The following is a 23,269-nucleotide window of genomic DNA, read 5'->3' on the forward strand; positions in this document are numbered from 1 at the left end:
TATGACGTTATAGCATATAACGTAATACGTTACAACGTTATACCATATAACCTTATACGTTATAGCGTTATACCATATGACGTTATACCATATAAGGTAATACCATATAACGTAACACATTATAGCGTTATGCCATATGACGTTATAGCATATAACGTAATACGTTATAACGTTGTACGATATAACGTAATACGTTACAACGTAATACCATATAACGTAATACGTTATAGCGTTATACCATATGACGTTATAGCATATAACGTAATACGTTATAACGTTATACCATATAACATAATACGTTTAACGTCATACCATATAACGTAATACGTTATAACGTTATACCATATGACGTTAGACCATATAAGGTAATACCATATAACGTAATACGTTATAGCGTTATACCATATGACGTTATAGCATGTTACGTAATACGTTACAACGTTATACCATATAACGTAATACCACATAACGTTATACCATATAACGTAATACGTTACAACGTTACACCATATGACGTTATAGCATATAACGTAATACGTTACAACGTTATACCATATAACGTAATACGTTATAGCGTTATATCATATAACGTTATAGCATATTACGTAATACCTTACAACGTTATACCATATAACGTAATACCACATAACGTTATACCATATAACGTAACACGTTATAACGTTATACCATATAACGTAATACGTTATAGCGTTATACCATATAACGCAATACGTTATAGCGTTATACCATATGACGTTATACCATATAACGTAATACCATATAACGTAATACGTTATAGCGTTATGCCATATGACGTAATACGTTATAACGTTATACCATATAACGTAATACGTTATAACGTTATACCATATGACCTTATACCATATAACGTAATACGTTATAGCGTTATACCATATAACGTAATACGTTACAACGTTATACCATATAACGTAATACGTTATAGCGTTATACCATATGACGTTATAGCATATAACGTAATACGTTACAACGTTATACCATATAACGTAATACGTTATAGCGTTATACCATATGACGTTATAGCATATAACGTAATACGTTACAACGTTATACCATATAACCTTATACGTTATAGCGTTATACCATATGACGTTGTACCTTATAACGTAATACGTTATAACGTTATACCATATAACGTAACACGTTATAACGTTATACCATATAACGTAACACGTTAAACGTTATACCATATAGCGTAACACGTTATAACGTTATACCGTATAACGTAACACGCTATAACGTTATACCATATAACGTAATACGTTATAACGTAATACCATATAACGTAATACGTTATAGCGTTATACCATACAACGTAATACGTTACAACGTTATACCATATAACGTAACACGTTATAGCGTTATACCATATAACGCAATACGTTATAGCGTTATACCATATGACGTTATAGCATATAACGTTATACGTTACAACGTTATACCATATAACGTAATACGTTATAACGTTGTACCATATAACCTTATACGTTATAGCGTTATACCATATGACGTTATACCATATAACGTAATACCATATAACGTAATACGTTATAGCGTTATGCAATATGACGGAATACGTTATAACGTTATACCATATAACGTAATACGTTATAACGTTATACCATATGACCTTATACCATATAACGTAATACCATATAACGTAATACGTTATAGCGTTATACCATATAACGTAATACGTTACAACGTTATACCATATAACGTAATACGTTATAGCGTTATACCATATGACGTTATAGCATATAACGTAATACGTTACAACGTTATACCATATAACGTAATACGTTATAGCGTTATACCATATGACGTTATAGCATATAACGTAACACGATATAACGTTACGCCATTTAACGTAACACGTTATAACGTTATACCATATAACGTAACACGTTGTAACGTTATACCATATGACGTCATACCATATAAGGTAATACCATATAACGTAATACGTTATAGCGTTATACCATATGACGTTATAGCATATAACGTAACACGTTATAACGTTATACCATATAACGTAACACGTTATAACGTTACACCATATAACGTAACACGTTATAGCGTTATACCATATAACGTAATACGTTATAGCGTAATACCATACAACGTAATACGTTATAACCTTATACCATATAACGTAACACGTTATAACGTTACACCATATAACGTAACACGTTATAGCGTTATACCATATAACGTAATACGTTATAGCGTAATACCATATAACGTAATACGTTATAGCGTTATACCATACAACGTAATACGTTATAGCGTTATACCATATAACGTAATACGTTACAACGTTATACCATATAACGTAATACGTTATAGCGTTATACCATATGACGTTATAACATATAAGGTAATACGATATAACGTTATACCATATAACGTAATACGTTATAGCGTTATACCATATGACGTTATAGCATATAACGTAACACGTTATAACGTTATACCATATAACGTAACACGTTATAACGTTACACCATATAACGTAACACGTTATAGCGTTATACCATATAACGTAATACGTTATAGCGTAATACCATATAACGTAATACGTTATAACGTTATACCATATAATGTAACACGTTATAACGTTGTACCATATAACGTAATACGTTACAACGTTATACCATATAACGTAATACGTTATAGCGTTATACCATATGACGTTATAGCATATAACGTAATACGTTACAACGTTATACCATATAACCTTATACGTTATAGCGTTATACCATATGACGTTATACCATATAATGTAATACCATATAACGTAACATATTATAGCGTTATGCCATATGACGTTATAGCATATAACGTAATACGCTATAACGTTGTACCATATAACGTAATACGTTATAACGTTGTACCATATAACGTAATACGTTACAGCGTTATGCCATATGACGTAATACGTTATAACGTTATACCATATAACGTAATATGTTATAAAGTTATACCATATGACCTTATACCATATAACGTAATACCATATAACGTAATACGTTATAGCGTTATGCCATATGACGTTATAGCATATAACGTAATACGTTATAACGTTGTACCATATAACGTAATACGTTATAGCGTTATACCATATGACGTTATACCATATAACGTAATACGATATAACGTTATACCACATAGCGTAATACGTTATAAAATTATACCATATGACCTTGTACGATATAACGTAATTCCATATAACGTAATACGTTATAGCGTTATGCCATATGACGTTATAGCTTATAACGTAATAAGTTATAACGTTATACCATATAACGTAACACGTTATAACGTTATACCATATAACGTAACACGTTATAGCGTTATACCATATAACGCAATACGTTATAGCGTTATACCATATGACGTTATAGCATATAACGTTATACGTTACAACGTTATACCATATAACGTAATACGTTATAACGTTGTACCATATAACCTTATACGTTATAGCGTTATACCATATGACGTTATACCATATAACGTAATACCATATAACGTAATACGTTATAGCGTTATGCCATATGACGTAATACGTTATAACGTTATACCATATAACGTAATACGTTATAACGTTATACCATATGACCTTATACCGTATAACGTAATACGTTATAGCGTTATACCATATAACGTAATACGTTACAACGTTATACCATATAACGTAACACGTTGTAACGTAATACCATATAACGTAACACGTTATAACGTTACACCATATAACGTAACACGTTATAACGTTATACCATATAACGTAATAAGTTATGACGTTACACAATATGACATTATACCATAAAACGTAATTCCTTATAACGTAACACGTTATAACGTTACGCCATATAACGTAACACGTTATAACGTTATACCATATAACGTAATACGGTATAACGTTATACCATATAACGTAATACGTTATAGCGTTATGCCATATGACGTTATAGCATCTAACGTAATACGTTATAACGTTGTACCTTATAACGTAATACGTTATAGCTTTATAACATATGACGTTATACCATATAACGTAATACGTTATAACGTTTTACCATATAACGTAATACGTTATAAAGTTATACCATATGACCTTGTACCATATAACGTAATTCCATTTAACGTAATACGTTATAGCGTTATGCCATATGACGTTATAGCATGTAACGTAATAAGTTATAACGTTATACCATATAACATAATACGTTATAACGTAATACCATATAACGTAATACGTTATAGCGTTATACCATATAACGTAATACGTTACAACGTTATACCATATAACGTAATACGTTATAGCGTTATACCATATGACGTTATAGCATATAACGTAATACGTTACAACGTTATACCATATAACGTAATACGATATAACGTTATACCATATAACGTAATACGTTATAGCGTTATACCATATGACGTTATAGCATATAACGTAATACGTTACAACGATATACCATATAACGTAATACGTTATAACGTTATACCATATAACGTAATACGTTATAAAGTTATACCATATGACCTTGTACCATATAACGTAATTCCATATAACGTAATACGTTATAGCGTTATGCCATATGACGTTATAGCATATAACGTAACACGTTGTAACGTTATACCATATGACGTTATACCATATAAGGTAATACCATATAACGGAATACGTTATAGCGTTATACCATATGACATTATAGCATATAACGTAATACGTTACAACGTTATACCATATAACGTATTACGTTATAGCGTTATACCATACGACGTTATAGCATATAACGTAATACGTTACAACGTTATACCATATAACGTAATACCACATAACGTCATACCATATAACGTAATACGTTAAAACGTTACACCATATGACGTTATAGCATATAACGTAATACGTTACAACGTTATACCATATAACCTTATACGTTATGGCGTTATACCATATGACGTTATACCATATAACGTAATACCATATAACGTAATACGTTATAGCGTTATGCCATATGACGTAATACGTTATAACGTTATACCATATAACGCAATACGTTATAACGTAATACCATATGACCTTATACCATATAACGTAATACCATATAACGTAATACGTTATAGCGTTACACCATATGACGTTATAGCATATAACGTAATACGTTACAACGTTATACCATATAACCTTATACGTTATAGCGTTATACCATATGACGTTATACCATATAACGTAATACCATATAACGTAATACGTTATAGCGTTATGCCATATGACGTAATACGTTATAACGTTATACAATATAACGTAATACGTTATAACGTTGTACCATATAACGTAATACGTTATAGCGTTATACCATATGACGTTATACCATATAACGTAATACGTTATAACGTTATACCATATAACGTAATACGTTATAAAGTTATATCATATGACCTTGTACCATATAACGTAATTCCATATAACGTAATACGTTATAGCGTTATGCCATATGACGTTATAGCATATAACGTAACACGTTGTAACGTTATACCATATGACGTTATACCATATAAGGTAATACCATATAACGGAATACCTTATAGCGTTATACCATATGACGTTATAGCATATAACGTAATACATTACAACGTTATACCATATAACGTATTACGTTATAGCGTTATACCATACGACGTTATAGCATATAACGTAATACGTTACAACGTTATACCATATAACGTAATACCACATAACGTTATACCATATAACGTAATACGTTATAAAGTTATACCATATGACCTTGTACCATATAACGTAATTCCATATAACGTAATACGTTATAGCGTTATGCCATATGACGTTATAGCATATAACGTAACACGTTGTAACGTTATACCATATGACGTTATACCATATAAGGTAATACCATATAACGGAATACGTTATAGCGTTATACCATATGACGTTATACCTTATAACGTAATACGTTATAACGTTATACCATATAACGTAACACGTTTTAACGTTATACCATATAACGTAACACGTTATAACGTTATACCATATAACGTAACACGTTAAACGTTATACTATATAGCGTAACACGTTATAACGTTATACCGTATAACGTAACACGCTATAACGTTATACCATATAACGTAATACGTTATAACGTAATACCATATAACGTAATACGTTATAGCGTTATACCATACAACGTAATACGTTATAGCGTTATACCATATAACGTAATACGTTATAAAGTTATACCATATGACGTTAGACCATATAAGGTTATACCATATAACGTAATACGTTATAGCGTTATACCATATGACGTTATAGCATATAACGTTATACGTTACAACGTTATACCATATAACGTAATACGTTATAGCGTTATACCATATGACGTTATAGCATATAACGTAATACGTTACAACGTTATACCATATAACGTAATACGATATAACGTTATACCATATAACGTAATACGTTATAGCGTTATATGACCTTATACCATATAACGTAAAACGTTATAGCGTTATGCCATATGACGTTATAGCATATAACGTAATACGTTATAAAGTTGTACCATATAACGTAATACGTTGTAGCGTTATACCATATGACGTTATAGCATATAACGTAATACGTTACAACGTTACACCATATGACGTTATAGCATATAACGTAATACGTTATAGCGTTATACCATATGACGTTATACCTTATAACGTAATACGTTATAACGTTATACCATATAACGTAAGACGTTATAACGTTATACCATATAACGTAATACGTTACAGCGTTATGCCATATAACGTAACACGTTATAGCGTTATACCATATAACGTAATACGTTATAGCGTAATACCATATAACGTAATACGTTATAACGTTATACCATATAATGTAACACGTTATAACGTTGTACCATATAACGTAATACGTTACAACGTTATACCATATAACGTAATACGTTATAGCGTTATACCATATGACGTTATAGCATATAACGTAATACGTTACAACGTTATACCATATAACCTTATACGTTATAGCGTTATACCATATGACGTTATACCATATAATGTAATACCATATAACGTAACATATTATAGCGTTATGCCATATGACGTTATAGCATATAACGTAATACGCTATAACGTTGTACCATATAACGTAATACGTTATAACGTTGTACCATATAACGTAATACGTTACAGCGTTATGCCATATGACGTAATACGTTATAACGTTATACCATATAACGTAATACGTTATAAAGTTATACCATATGACCTTATACCATATAACGTAATACCATATAACGTAATACGTTATAGCGTTATGCCATATGACGTTATAGCATATAACGTAATACGTTATAACGTTGTACCATATAACGTAATACGTTATAGCGTTATACCATATGACGTTATACCATATAACGTAATACGATATAACGTTATACCACATAGCGTAATACGTTATAAAATTATACCATATGACCTTGTACGATATAACGTAATTCCATATAACGTAATACGTTATAGCGTTATGCCATATGACGTTATAGCTTATAACGTAATAAGTTATAACGTTATACCATATAACGTAACACGTTATAACGTTATACCATATAACGTAACACGTTATAGCGTTATACCATATAACGCAATACGTTATAGCGTTATACCATATGACGTTATAGCATATAACGTTATACGTTACAACGTTATACCATATAACGTAATACGTTATAACGTTGTACCATATAACCTTATACGTTATAGCGTTATACCATATGACGTTATACCATATAACGTAATACCATATAACGTAATACGTTATAGCGTTATGCCATATGACGTAATACGTTATAACGTTATACCATATAACGTAATACGTTATAACGTTATACCATATGACCTTATACCGTATAACGTAATACGTTATAGCGTTATACCATATAACGTAATACGTTACAACGTTATACCATATAACGTAACACGTTGTAACGTAATACCATATAACGTAACACGTTATAACGTTACACCATATAACGTAACACGTTATAACGTTATACCATATAACGTAATAAGTTATGACGTTACACAATATGACATTATACCATAAAACGTAATTCCTTATAACGTAACACGTTATAACGTTACGCCATATAACGTAACACGTTATAACGTTATACCATATAACGTAATACGGTATAACGTTATACCATATAACGTAATACGTTATAGCGTTATGCCATATGACGTTATAGCATCTAACGTAATACGTTATAACGTTGTACCTTATAACGTAATACGTTATAGCGTTATAACATATGACGTTATACCATATAACGTAATACGTTATAACGTTTTACCATATAACGTAATACGTTATAAAGTTATACCATATGACCTTGTACCATATAACGTAATTCCATTTAACGTAATACGTTATAGCGTTATGCCATATGACGTTATAGCATGTAACGTAATAAGTTATAACGTTATACCATATAACATAATACGTTATAACGTAATACCATATAACGTAATACGTTATAGCGTTATACCATATAACGTAATACGTTACAACGTTATACCATATAACGTAATACGTTATAGCGTTATACCATATGACGTTATAGCATATAACGTAATACGTTACAACGTTATACCATATAACGTAATACGATATAACGTTATACCATATAACGTAATACGTTATAGCGTTATACCATATGACGTTATAGCATATAACGTAATACGTTACAACGATATACCATATAACGTAATACGTTATAACGTTATACCATATAACGTAATACGTTATAAAGTTATACCATATGACCTTGTACCATATAACGTAATTCCATATAACGTAATACGTTATAGCGTTATGCCATATGACGTTATAGCATATAACGTAACACGTTGTAACGTTATACCATATGACGTTATACCATATAAGGTAATACCATATAACGGAATACGTTATAGCGTTATACCATATGACATTATAGCATATAACGTAATACGTTACAACGTTATACCATATAACGTATTACGTTATAGCGTTATACCATACGACGTTATAGCATATAACGTAATACGTTACAACGTTATACCATATAACGTAATACCACATAACGTCATACCATATAACGTAATACGTTAAAACGTTACACCATATGACGTTATAGCATATAACGTAATACGTTACAACGTTATACCATATAACCTTATACGTTATGGCGTTATACCATATGACGTTATACCATATAACGTAATACCATATAACGTAATACGTTATAGCGTTATGCCATATGACGTAATACGTTATAACGTTATACCATATAACGCAATACGTTATAACGTAATACCATATGACCTTATACCATATAACGTAATACCATATAACGTAATACGTTATAGCGTTACACCATATGACGTTATAGCATATAACGTAATACGTTACAACGTTATACCATATAACCTTATACGTTATAGCGTTATACCATATGACGTTATACCATATAACGTAATACCATATAACGTAATACGTTATAGCGTTATGCCATATGACGTAATACGTTATAACGTTATACAATATAACGTAATACGTTATAACGTTGTACCATATAACGTAATACGTTATAGCGTTATACCATATGACGTTATACCATATAACGTAATACGTTATAACGTTATACCATATAACGTAATACGTTATAAAGTTATACCATATGACCTTGTACCATATAACGTAATTCCATATAACGTAATACGTTATAGCGTTATGCCATATGACGTTATAGCATATAACGTAACACGTTGTAACGTTATACCATATGACGTTATACCATATAAGGTAATACCATATAACGGAATACCTTATAGCGTTATACCATATGACGTTATAGCATATAACGTAATACATTACAACGTTATACCATATAACGTATTACGTTATAGCGTTATACCATACGACGTTATAGCATATAACGTAATACGTTACAACGTTATACCATATAACGTAATACCACATAACGTTATACCATATAACGTAATACGTTATAAAGTTATACCATATGACCTTGTACCATATAACGTAATTCCATATAACGTAATACGTTATAGCGTTATGCCATATGACGTTATAGCATATAACGTAACACGTTGTAACGTTATACCATATGACGTTATACCATATAAGGTAATACCATATAACGGAATACGTTATAGCGTTATACCATATGACGTTATACCTTATAACGTAATACGTTATAACGTTATACCATATAACGTAACACGTTTTAACGTTATACCATATAACGTAACACGTTATAACGTTATACCATATAACGTAACACGTTAAACGTTATACTATATAGCGTAACACGTTATAACGTTATACCGTATAACGTAACACGCTATAACGTTATACCATATAACGTAATACGTTATAACGTAATACCATATAACGTAATACGTTTTAGCGTTATACCATACAACGTAATACGTTATAGCGTTATACCATATAACGTAATACGTTATAAAGTTATACCATATGACGTTAGACCATATAAGGTTATACCATATAACGTAATACGTTATAGCGTTATACCATATGACGTTATAGCATATAACGTTATACGTTACAACGTTATACCATATAACGTAATACGTTATAGCGTTATACCATATGACGTTATAGCATATAACGTAATACGTTACAACGTTATACCATATAACGTAATACGATATAACGTTATACCATATAACGTAATACGTTATAGCGTTATATGACCTTATACCATATAACGTAAAACGTTATAGCGTTATGCCATATGACGTTATAGCATATAACGTAATACGTTATAAAGTTGTACCATATAACGTAATACGTTGTAGCGTCATACCATATGACGTTATAGCATATAACGTAATACGTTACAACGTTACACCATATGACGTTATAGCATATAACGTAATACGTTATAGCGTTATACCATATGACGTTACACCTTATAACGTAATACGTTATAACGTTATACCATATAACGTAAGACGTTATAACGTTATACCATATAACGTAACACGTTATAACGTTATACCATATAACGTAACACGTTATAACGTTATACCATATAACGTAATACGTTATAAAGTTATACCATATGACCTTATACCATATAACGTAATACCATATAACGTAATACGTTATAGCGTTATGCCATATGACGTTATAGCATATAACGTAATACGTTATAACGTTGTACCATATAACGTAATACGTTATAGCGTTATACCATATGACGTTATACCATATAACGTAATACGATATAACGTTATACCACATAGCGTAATACGTTATAAAATTATACCATATGACCTTGTACGATATAACGTAATTCCATATAACGTAATACGTTATAGCGTTATGCCATATGACGTTATAGCTTATAACGTAATAAGTTATAACGTTATACCATATAACGTAACACGTTATAACGTTATACCATATAACGTAACACGTTATAGCGTTATACCATATAACGCAATACGTTATAGCGTTATACCATATGACGTTATAGCATATAACGTTATACGTTACAACGTTATACCATATAACGTAATACGTTATAACGTTGTACCATATAACCTTATACGTTATAGCGTTATACCATATGACGTTATACCATATAACGTAATACCATATAACGTAATACGTTATAGCGTTATGCCATATGACGTAATACGTTATAACGTTATACCATATAACGTAATACGTTATAACGTTATACCAATTTGACCTTATACCATATAACGTAATACGTTATAGCGTTATACCATATAACGTAATACGTTACAACGTTATACCATATAACGTAACACGTTGTAACGTAATACCATATAACGTAACACGTTATAACGTTACACCATATAACGTAACACGTTATAACGTTTTACCATATAACGTAATAAGTTATGACGTTACACAATATGACATTATACCATAAAACGTAATTCCTTATAACGTAACACGTTATAACGTTACGCCATATAACGTAACACGTTATAACGTTATACCATATAACGTAACACGTTATAACGTAATACCATATAACGTAACACGTTATAACGTTACACCATATAACGTAACACGTTATAACGTTATACCATATAACGTAATACGTTATAACGTTATACCATATAACATAATACGTTATAACGTTATACCATATAACGTAATACGTTATAGCGTTATACCTTATGACGTTATATCATATAACGTAATACGTTACAACATTATACCATATAACGTAATACGGTATAACGTTATACCATATAACGTAATACGTTATAGCGTTATGCCATATGACGTTATAGCATCTAACGTAATACGTTATAACGTTGTACCATATAACGTAATACGTTATAGCGTTATAACATATGACGTTATACCATATAATGTAATACCATATAACGTAACATATTATAGCGTTATGCCATATGACGTTATAGCATATAACGTAATACGTTATAACGTTGTACCATATAACGTAATACGTTATAACGTTGTACCATATAACGTAATACGTTACAGCGTTATGCCATATGACGTAATACGTTATAACGTTATACCATATAACGTAATACGTTATAAAGATATACCATATGACCTTATACCATATAACGTAATACCATATATCGTAATACGTTATAGCGTTATGCCATATGACGTTATAGCATATAACGTAATACGTTATAACGTTGTACCATATAACGTAATACGTTATAGCGTTATACCATATGACGTTATACCATATAACGTAATACGATATAACGTTATACCACATAGCGTAATACGTTATAAAATTATACCATATGACCTTGTACGATATAACGTAATTCCATATAACGTAATACGTTATAGCGTTATGCCATATGACGTTATAGCTTATAACGTAATAAGTTATAACGTTATACCATATAACGTAACACGTTATAACGTTATACCATATAACGTAACACGTTATAGCGTTATACCATATAACGCAATACGTTATAGCGTTATACCATATGACGTTATAGCATATAACGTTATACGTTACAACGTTATACCATATAACGTAATACGTTATAACGTTGTACCATATAACCTTATACGTTATAGCGTTATACCATATGACGTTATACCATATAACGTAATACCATATAACGTAATACGTTATAGCGTTATGCCATATGACGTAATACGTTATAACGTTATACCATATAACGTAATACGTTATAACGTTATACCATATGACCTTATACCATATAACGTAATACGTTATAGCGTTATACCATATAACGTAATACGTTACAACGTTATACCATATAACGTAACACGTTGTAACGTAATACCATATAACGTAACACGTTATAACGTTACACCATATAACGTAACACGTTATAACGTTTTACCATATAACGTAATAAGTTATGACGTTACACAATATGACATTATACCATAAAACGTAATTCCTTATAACGTAACACGTTATAACGTTACGCCATATAACGTAACACGTTATAACGTTATACCATATAACATAACACGTTATAACGTAATACCATATAACGTAACACGTTATAACGTTACACCATATAACGTAACACGTTATAACGTTATACCATATAACGTAATACGTTATAACGTTATACCATATGACATAATACGTTATAACGTTATACCATATAACGTAATACGTTATAGCGTTATACCTTATGACGTTATAGCATATAACGTAATACGTTACAACGTTATACCATATAACGTAATACGTTACAACGTTATACCATATAACGTAATACGTTATAGCGTTATAACATATGACGTTATACCATATAACGTAATACGTTATAACGTTTTACCATATAACGTAATACGTTATAAAGTTATACCATATGACCTTGTACCATATAACGTAATTTCATTTAACGTAATACGTTATAGCGTTATGCCATATGACGTTATAGCATATAACGTAATAAGTTATAACGTTATACCATATAACATAATACGTTATAACGTAATACCATATAACGTAATACGTTATAGCGTTATACCATATAACGTAATACGTTACAACGTTATACCATATAACGTAATACGTTATAGCGTTATGCCATATGACGTTATAGCATCTAACGTAATACGTTATAACGTTGTACCATATAACGTAATACGTTATAGCGTTATAACATATGACGTTATACCATATAACGTAATACGTTATAGCGTTATACCATATGACGTTATAGCATATAACGTAACACGTTATAACGTTATACCATAAAACGTAACACGTTATAACGTTACACCATATAACGTAACACGTTATAGCGTTATACCATATAACGTAATACGTTATAGCGTTATACCATATGACGTTATAGCATATAACGTAATACGTTACAACGTTATACAATATAACGTAATACGTTATAGCGTTATACCATATGACGTTATAGAATATAACGTAATACGTTACAACGATATACCATATAACGTAATACGATATAACGTTATACCATGTAACGTAATACGTTATAACGTTATACCACATGACCTTATACCATATAACGTAATACGTTATGGCGTTATGCCATATGACGTTATAGCATATAACGTAATACGTTATAAAGTTGTACCATATAACGTAACACGTTGTAGCGTTATACCATATGACGTTATAGCATATAACGTAATACGTTACAACGTTACACCATATGACGTTATAGCATATAACGTAATACGTTACAACGTTATACCATATAACCTTATACGTTATAGCGTTATACCATATGACGTCATACCATATAACGTAATACCATATAACGTAATACGTTATAGCGTTATGCCATATGACGTAATACGTTATAATGTTATACAATATAACGTAATACGTTATAACGTTGTACCATATAACGTAATACGTTATAGCGTTATACCATATGACGTTATACCATATAACGTAATACGTTATAACGTTATACCATATAACGTAATACGTTATAAAGTTATACCATATGACCTTGTACCATATAACGTAATTCCATATAACGTAATACGTTATAGCGTTATGCCATATGACGTTATAGCATATAACGTAACACGTTGTAACGTTATACCATATGACGTTATACCATATAAGGTAATACCATATAACGGAATACGTTATAGCGTTATACCATATGACGTTATAGCATATAACGTAATACGTTACAACGTTATACCATATAACGTATTACGTTATAGCGATATACCATACGACGTTATAGCATATAACGTAATACGTTACAACGTTATACCATATAACGTAATACCACATAACGTTATACCATATAACGTAACACGTTACAACGTTACACCATATGACGTTATAGCATATAACGTAATACGTTACAACGTTATACCATATAACCTTATACGTTATAGCGTTATACCATATGACGTTATACCTTATAACGTAATACGTTATAACGTCATACCATATAACGTAATACGTTATAAAGTTATACCATATGACCTTGTACCATATAACGTAATACCATACAACGTAATTCGTTATAACGTTATACCATATGACCTTATACCATATAACGTAATACGTTATAGCGTTATGCCATATGACGTTATAGCATATAACGTAATACGTTATAACGTTATACCATATAACGTAATACGTTATAGCGTTATAACATATGACGTTATAGCATATAACGTAATACGTTACAACGTCATACCATATAACGTAACACGTTATAACGTTATACCATATAACGTAACACGTTTTAACGTTATACCATCTAACGTAACACGTTATAACGTTATACCATATAACGTAACACGTTAAACGTTATACTATATAGCGTAACACGTTATAACGTTATACCGTATAACGTAACACGCTATAACGTTATACCATATAACGTAATACGTTATAACGTAATACCATATAACGTAACACGTTATAACGTTACGCCATATAACGTAACACGTTATGACGTTATACCATATAACGTAACACGTTATAACGTTATACCATATAACGGAACACGTTATAGCGTTATACCATATAACGTAATACGTTATAGCGTTATACCATATGACGTTATAGCATATAACGTTATACGTTACAACGTTATACCATATAACGTAATACGTTATAGCGTTATACCATATGACGTTATAGCATATAACGTAACACGTTATAACGTTATGCCACATAACGTAACACGTTATAACGTTATACCATATAACGTAACACGTTATAACGTTGTACCATATAACGTAACACGTTAAACGTTATACCATATAGCGTAACAGGTTATAACGTTATACCGTATAACGTAACACGTTATAGAGTTACACCATATAACGTAATACGTTATAGCGTAATACCATATAACGTAATACGTTATAGCGTTATACCATATGACGTTATAGCATATGACGTAATACGTTAGAGCGTTATACCATATAACGTAATACGATATAACGTTATACCATATAACGTAACACGTTGTAACGTTATACCATATGACGTCATACCATATAAGGTAATACCATATAACGTAATACGTTATAGCGTTATACCATTTGACGTTATAGCATATAACGTAACACGTTATAACGTTATACCATATAACGTAACACGTTATAACGTTACACCATATAACGTAATACGTTATAGCGTTATACCATATGACGTTATAGCATATAACGTAATACGTTACAACGTTACACCATATGAGGTTATAGCATATAACGTATTACGTTACGACGTTATACCATATAACCTTATACGTTATAGCGTTATACCATATGACGTTATACCATATAACGTAATACCATATAACGTAATACGTTATAGCGTTATGCCATATAACGTAATACGTTATAACGTTGTACCATATAACGTAATACGTTATAGCGTTATACCGTATGACGTTATACCATATAACGTAATACGATATAACGTTATACCACATAGCGTAATACGTTATAAAATTATACCATATGACCCTGTACGATATAACGTAATTCCATATAACGTAATACGTTATGGCGTTATGCCATATGACGTTATAGCATATAACGTAATAAGTTATAACGTTATACCATATAACATAATACGTTATAACGTTATACCATATAACGTAATACGTTATAACGATGTACCATATAACATAATATGTTATGACGTTACACAATATGACATTGTACCATAAAACGTAATTCCTTATAACGTAATACCATATAACGTTATACCATATAACGTAACACGTTATAACGTTATACCATATAACGTAACACGTTATAACGTTACACCATATAACGTAACACGTTATAGCGTTATACCATATAACGTAATACGTTATAGCGTAATACCATATAACGTAATACGTTATAGCGTTATACCATATGACGTTATAGCATATAACGTAATACGTTACAACGTTACACCATATGAGGTTATAGCATATAACGTAATACGTTACAACGTTATACCATATAACCTTATACGTTATAGCGTTATACCATATGACGTTATACCATATAACGTAATACCATATAACGTAATACGTTATAGCGTTATGCCATATAACGTAATACGTTATAACGTTGTACCATATAACGTAATACGTTATAGCGTTATACCATATGACGTTATAGCATATAACGTAATACGTTATAACGTTGTACCATATAACGTAATACGTTATAACGTTGTACCATATAACGTAATACGTTATAGCGTTATACCATACGACGTTATAGCATATAACGTAATACGTTACAACGTTATACCATATAACCTTATACGTTATAGCGTTATACCATATGACGTTATACCTTATAACGTAATACGTTATAACGTTATACCATATAACGTAACACGTTAAACGTTATACTATATAGCGTAACACGTTATAACGTTATACCGTATAACGTAACACGCTATAACGTTATACCATATAACGTAATACGTTATAACGTTACACCATATAACGTAACACGTTATAGCGTTATACCATATAACTTAATACGTTATAGCGTAATACCATATAACGTAATACGTTATAACGTTGTACCATATAACGTAATACGTTATAGCGTTATACCATATGACGTTATACCATATAACGTAATACGATATAACGTTTTACCACATAGCGTAATACGTTATAAAATTATACCATATGACCCTGTACGATATAACGTAATTCCATATAACGTAATACGTTATGGCGTTATGCCATATGACGTTATAGCATATAATGTAATAAGTTATAACGTTATACCATATAACATAATACGTTATAACGTTATACCATATAACGTAATACGTTATAACGATATACCATATAACGTAATAAGTTATGACGTTACACAATATGACATTATACCATAAAACGTAATTCCTTATAACGTAATGCCATATAACGTTATACCATATAACGTAACACGTTATAACGTTATACCATATAACGTAACACATTATGACGTTATACCATATAACGTAATACGTTATAGCGTTATACCATATGACGTGATAGCATATAACGTAACAGGTTATGACGTTACGCCATATAACGTAACACGTTATAACGTTATACCATATAACGTAACACGTTATAGCGTTATACCATATAACGTAACACGTTATAGCGTTATACCATATAACGCAATACGTTATAGCGTTATACCATATGACGTTATAGCATAAAACGTTATACGTTACAACGTTACACCATATAACGTAATACGTTATAACGTTGTACCATATAACCTTATACGTTATAGCCTTATACCATATGACGTTATATCATATAACGTAATACCATATAACGTAATACGTTATAGCGTTATGCCATATGACGTAATACCATATAACGTAATACGTTATAGCGTTATACCATATAACGTAATACGTTACAACGTTATACCATATAACGTAATACGTTATAGCGTTATACCATATGACGTTATAGCATATAACGTAATACGTTACAACGTTATACCATATAACGTAATACGTTATAGCTTTATACCATATAACGTAATACGTTATAGCGTTATACCATATGACGTTATAGCATATAACGTAACACGTTATAACGTTATACCATATAACGTAATACGTTATAGCGTTATACCATATGACGTTATAGCATATAACGTAATACGTTACAACGTTATACCATATAACGTAATACGATATAACGTTATACCATGTAACGTAATACGTTATAACGTTAAACCATATGACCTTATACCATATAACGTAATACGTTATAGCGTTATGCCATATGACGTAATACCATATAACGTAATACGTTATAGCGTTATACCATATAACGTAATACGTTACAACGTTATACCATATAACGTAATACGTTACAACCTTACACCATATGACGTTATAGCATATAACGTAATACGTTATAGCGTTATACCATATGACCTTATACCATATGACGTAATACCATATAACGTAATACGTTATAGCGTTATGCCATATAACGTAATACGTTACAACGTTATACCATATAACGTAATACGTTATAGCGTTATACCATATGACGTTATAGCATATAACGTAATACGTTACAACGTTATACCATATAACGTAATACGACAGAACGTTATACCATATAACGTAATACGTTATAACGTTATACCATATGACCTTATACCATATGACGTAATACCATATAACGTAATACGTTATAGCGTTATGCCATATGACGTTATAGCATAAAACGTAATACGTTATAGCGTTATACCATATAACATAATACGTTATAACGTTATACCATATAACGTAATACGTTATATCGTTATACCATACAACGTAATACGTTATAACGTTATACCATATGGCCTTATACCATATAACGTAATACGTTATAGCGTTATACCATATAGCGTAATACGTTACAACGTTATACCATATAACGTAATACGTTATAGCGTTATACCATATGACGTTATAGCATATAACGTAATACGTTACAACGTTATACCATATAACGTAATACGTTATAGCGTTATACCATATAACGTAATACGTTATAGCGTTATACCATATGACGTTATAGCATATAACGTAACACGTTATAACGTTATAACATATAACGTAACACGTTATAACGTTACACCATATAACGTAACACGTTATAGCGTTATACCATATAACGTAACACGTTATAACGTTACACCATATAACGTAACACGTTATAGCGTTATACCATATAACGTAATACGTTATAGCGTAATACCATATAACGTAATACGTTATAACGTTATACCATGTAATGTAACACGTTATAACGTTATACCATATAACGTAATACGTTACAACGTTATACCATATAGCGTAATACGTTATAGCGTTATATCATATGACGTTATAGCATATAACGTAATACGTTACAACGTTATACCATATAACCTTATACGTTATAGCGTTATACCATATGACCTTATACCACATAACGTAATACCATATAACGTAATACGTTATAGCGTTATGCCATATGACGTTATAGCATATAACGTAATACGTTATAACGTTGTACCATATAACGTAATACGTTATAGCGTTATACCATATGATGTTATAGCATATAACGTAACACGTTATAACGTTACACCGTATAACGTAACACGTTATAACGTTATACCATATAACGTAATACGTTATAACGTTATACTATATAACGTAATACGGTATAACGTAATACCATATAACGTAATACGTTATAGCGTTATACCATATAACGTAATACGTTACAACGTTATACCATATAACGTAATACGTTATAGCGTTATGCCATATGACGTTATAGCATATAACGTAATACGTTATAACGTTGTACCATATAACGTAATACGTTATAGCGTTATACCATATGACGTTATAGCATATGACGTTATACCATATAACGTAACACGTTATAACGTTATACCATATAACGTAATACGTTATAACGTTATACCATATAACGTAACACGTTATAACGTTACACCATATAACGTAACACGTTATAGCGTTATACCATATAACGTAATACGTTATAGCGTAATACCATATAACGCAATACGTTATAACGTTATACCATATAACGTAACACGTTATAACGTTACACCATATAACGTAACACGTTATAGCGTTATACCATATAACGTAATACGTTATAGCGTAATACCATATAACGTAACACGTTATAACGTTATACCATATAACGCAATACGTTATAACGTTATGCCATATAACGTAACACGTTATGACATTATACCATATAACGTAACACATTATAACGTTATACTATATAATGTAAAACGTTATAACGTTATACCATATAACGTAACACGCTATAGCGTTATACCATATAACGTAATACGTTATAGCGTTATGCCATATGACGTTATAGCATATAACGTAATACGTTATAACGTTATGCCATATAACGTAATACGTTATAGCGTTATACCATATGACGTTATAGCATATAACGTAATACGTTACAACGTCATACCATATAACGTAACACGTTATAACGTTATACCATATAACGTAACACGTTATAACGTTATACCATATAACGTAACACGTTATAACGTTATACCATATAACGTAACACGTTAAACGTTATACCATATAGCGTAACACGTTATAACGTTATACCTTCTAACGTAACACGCTATAACGTTATACCATATAACGTAATACGTTATAGCGTTATACCATATGACCTTATACCATATGACGTAATACCATATAACGTAATACGTTATAGCGTTATGCCATATAACGTAATACGTTACAACGTTATACCATATAACGTAATACGTTATAGCGTTATACCATATGACGTTATAGCATATAACGTAATGCGTTACAACGTTATACCATATAACGTAATACGACAGAACGTTATACCATATAACGTAATACGTTATAACGTTATACCATATGACCTTATACCATATGACGTAATACCATATAACGTAATACGTTATAGCGTTATGCCATATGACGTTATAGCATAAAACGTAATACGTTATAGCGTTATACCATATAACATAATACGTTATAACGTTATACCATATAACGTAATACGTTATATCGTTATACCATACAACGTAATACGTTATAACGTTATACCATATGGCCTTATACCATATAACGTAATACGTTATAGCGTTATACCATATAGCGTAATACGTTACAACGTTATACCATATAACGTAATACGTTATAGCGTTATACCATATGACGTTATAGCATATAACGTAATACGTTACAACGTTATACCATATAACGTAATACGTTATAGCGTTATACCATATAACGTAATACGTTATAGCGTTATACCATATGACGTTATAGCATATAACGTAACACGTTATAACGTTATAACATATAACGTAACACGTTATAACGTTACACCATATAACGTAACACGTTATAGCGTTATACCATATAACGTAACACGTTATAACGTTACACCATATAACGTAACACGTTATAGCGTTATACCATATAACGTAATACGTTATAGCGTAATACCATATAACGTAATACGTTATAACGTTATACCATGTAATGTAACACGTTATAACGTTATACCATATAACGTAATACGTTACAACGTTATACCATATAACGTAATACGTTATAGCGTTATATCATATGACGTTATAGCATATAACGTAATACGTTACAACGTTATACCATATAACCTTATACGTTATAGCGTTATACCATATGACCTTATACCACATAACGTAATACCATATAACGTAATACGTTATAGCGTTATGCCATATGACGTTATAGCATATAACGTAATACGTTATAACGTTGTACCATATAACGTAATACGTTATAGCGTTATACCATATGATGTTATAGCATATAACGTAACACGTTATAACGTTACACCGTATAACGTAACACGTTATAACGTTATACCATATAACGTAATACGTTATAACGTTATACTATATAACGTAATACGGTATAACGTAATACCATATAACGTAATACGTTATAGCGTTATACCATATAACGTAATACGTTACAACGTTATACCATATAACGTAATACGTTATAGCGTTATGCCCTATGACGTTATAGCATATAAC

Source organism: Bombus huntii, chromosome 3, assembly GCF_024542735.1.
Source record: "Bombus huntii isolate Logan2020A chromosome 3, iyBomHunt1.1, whole genome shotgun sequence".
NCBI classification, from domain to species: domain Eukaryota; kingdom Metazoa; phylum Arthropoda; class Insecta; order Hymenoptera; family Apidae; genus Bombus; species Bombus huntii.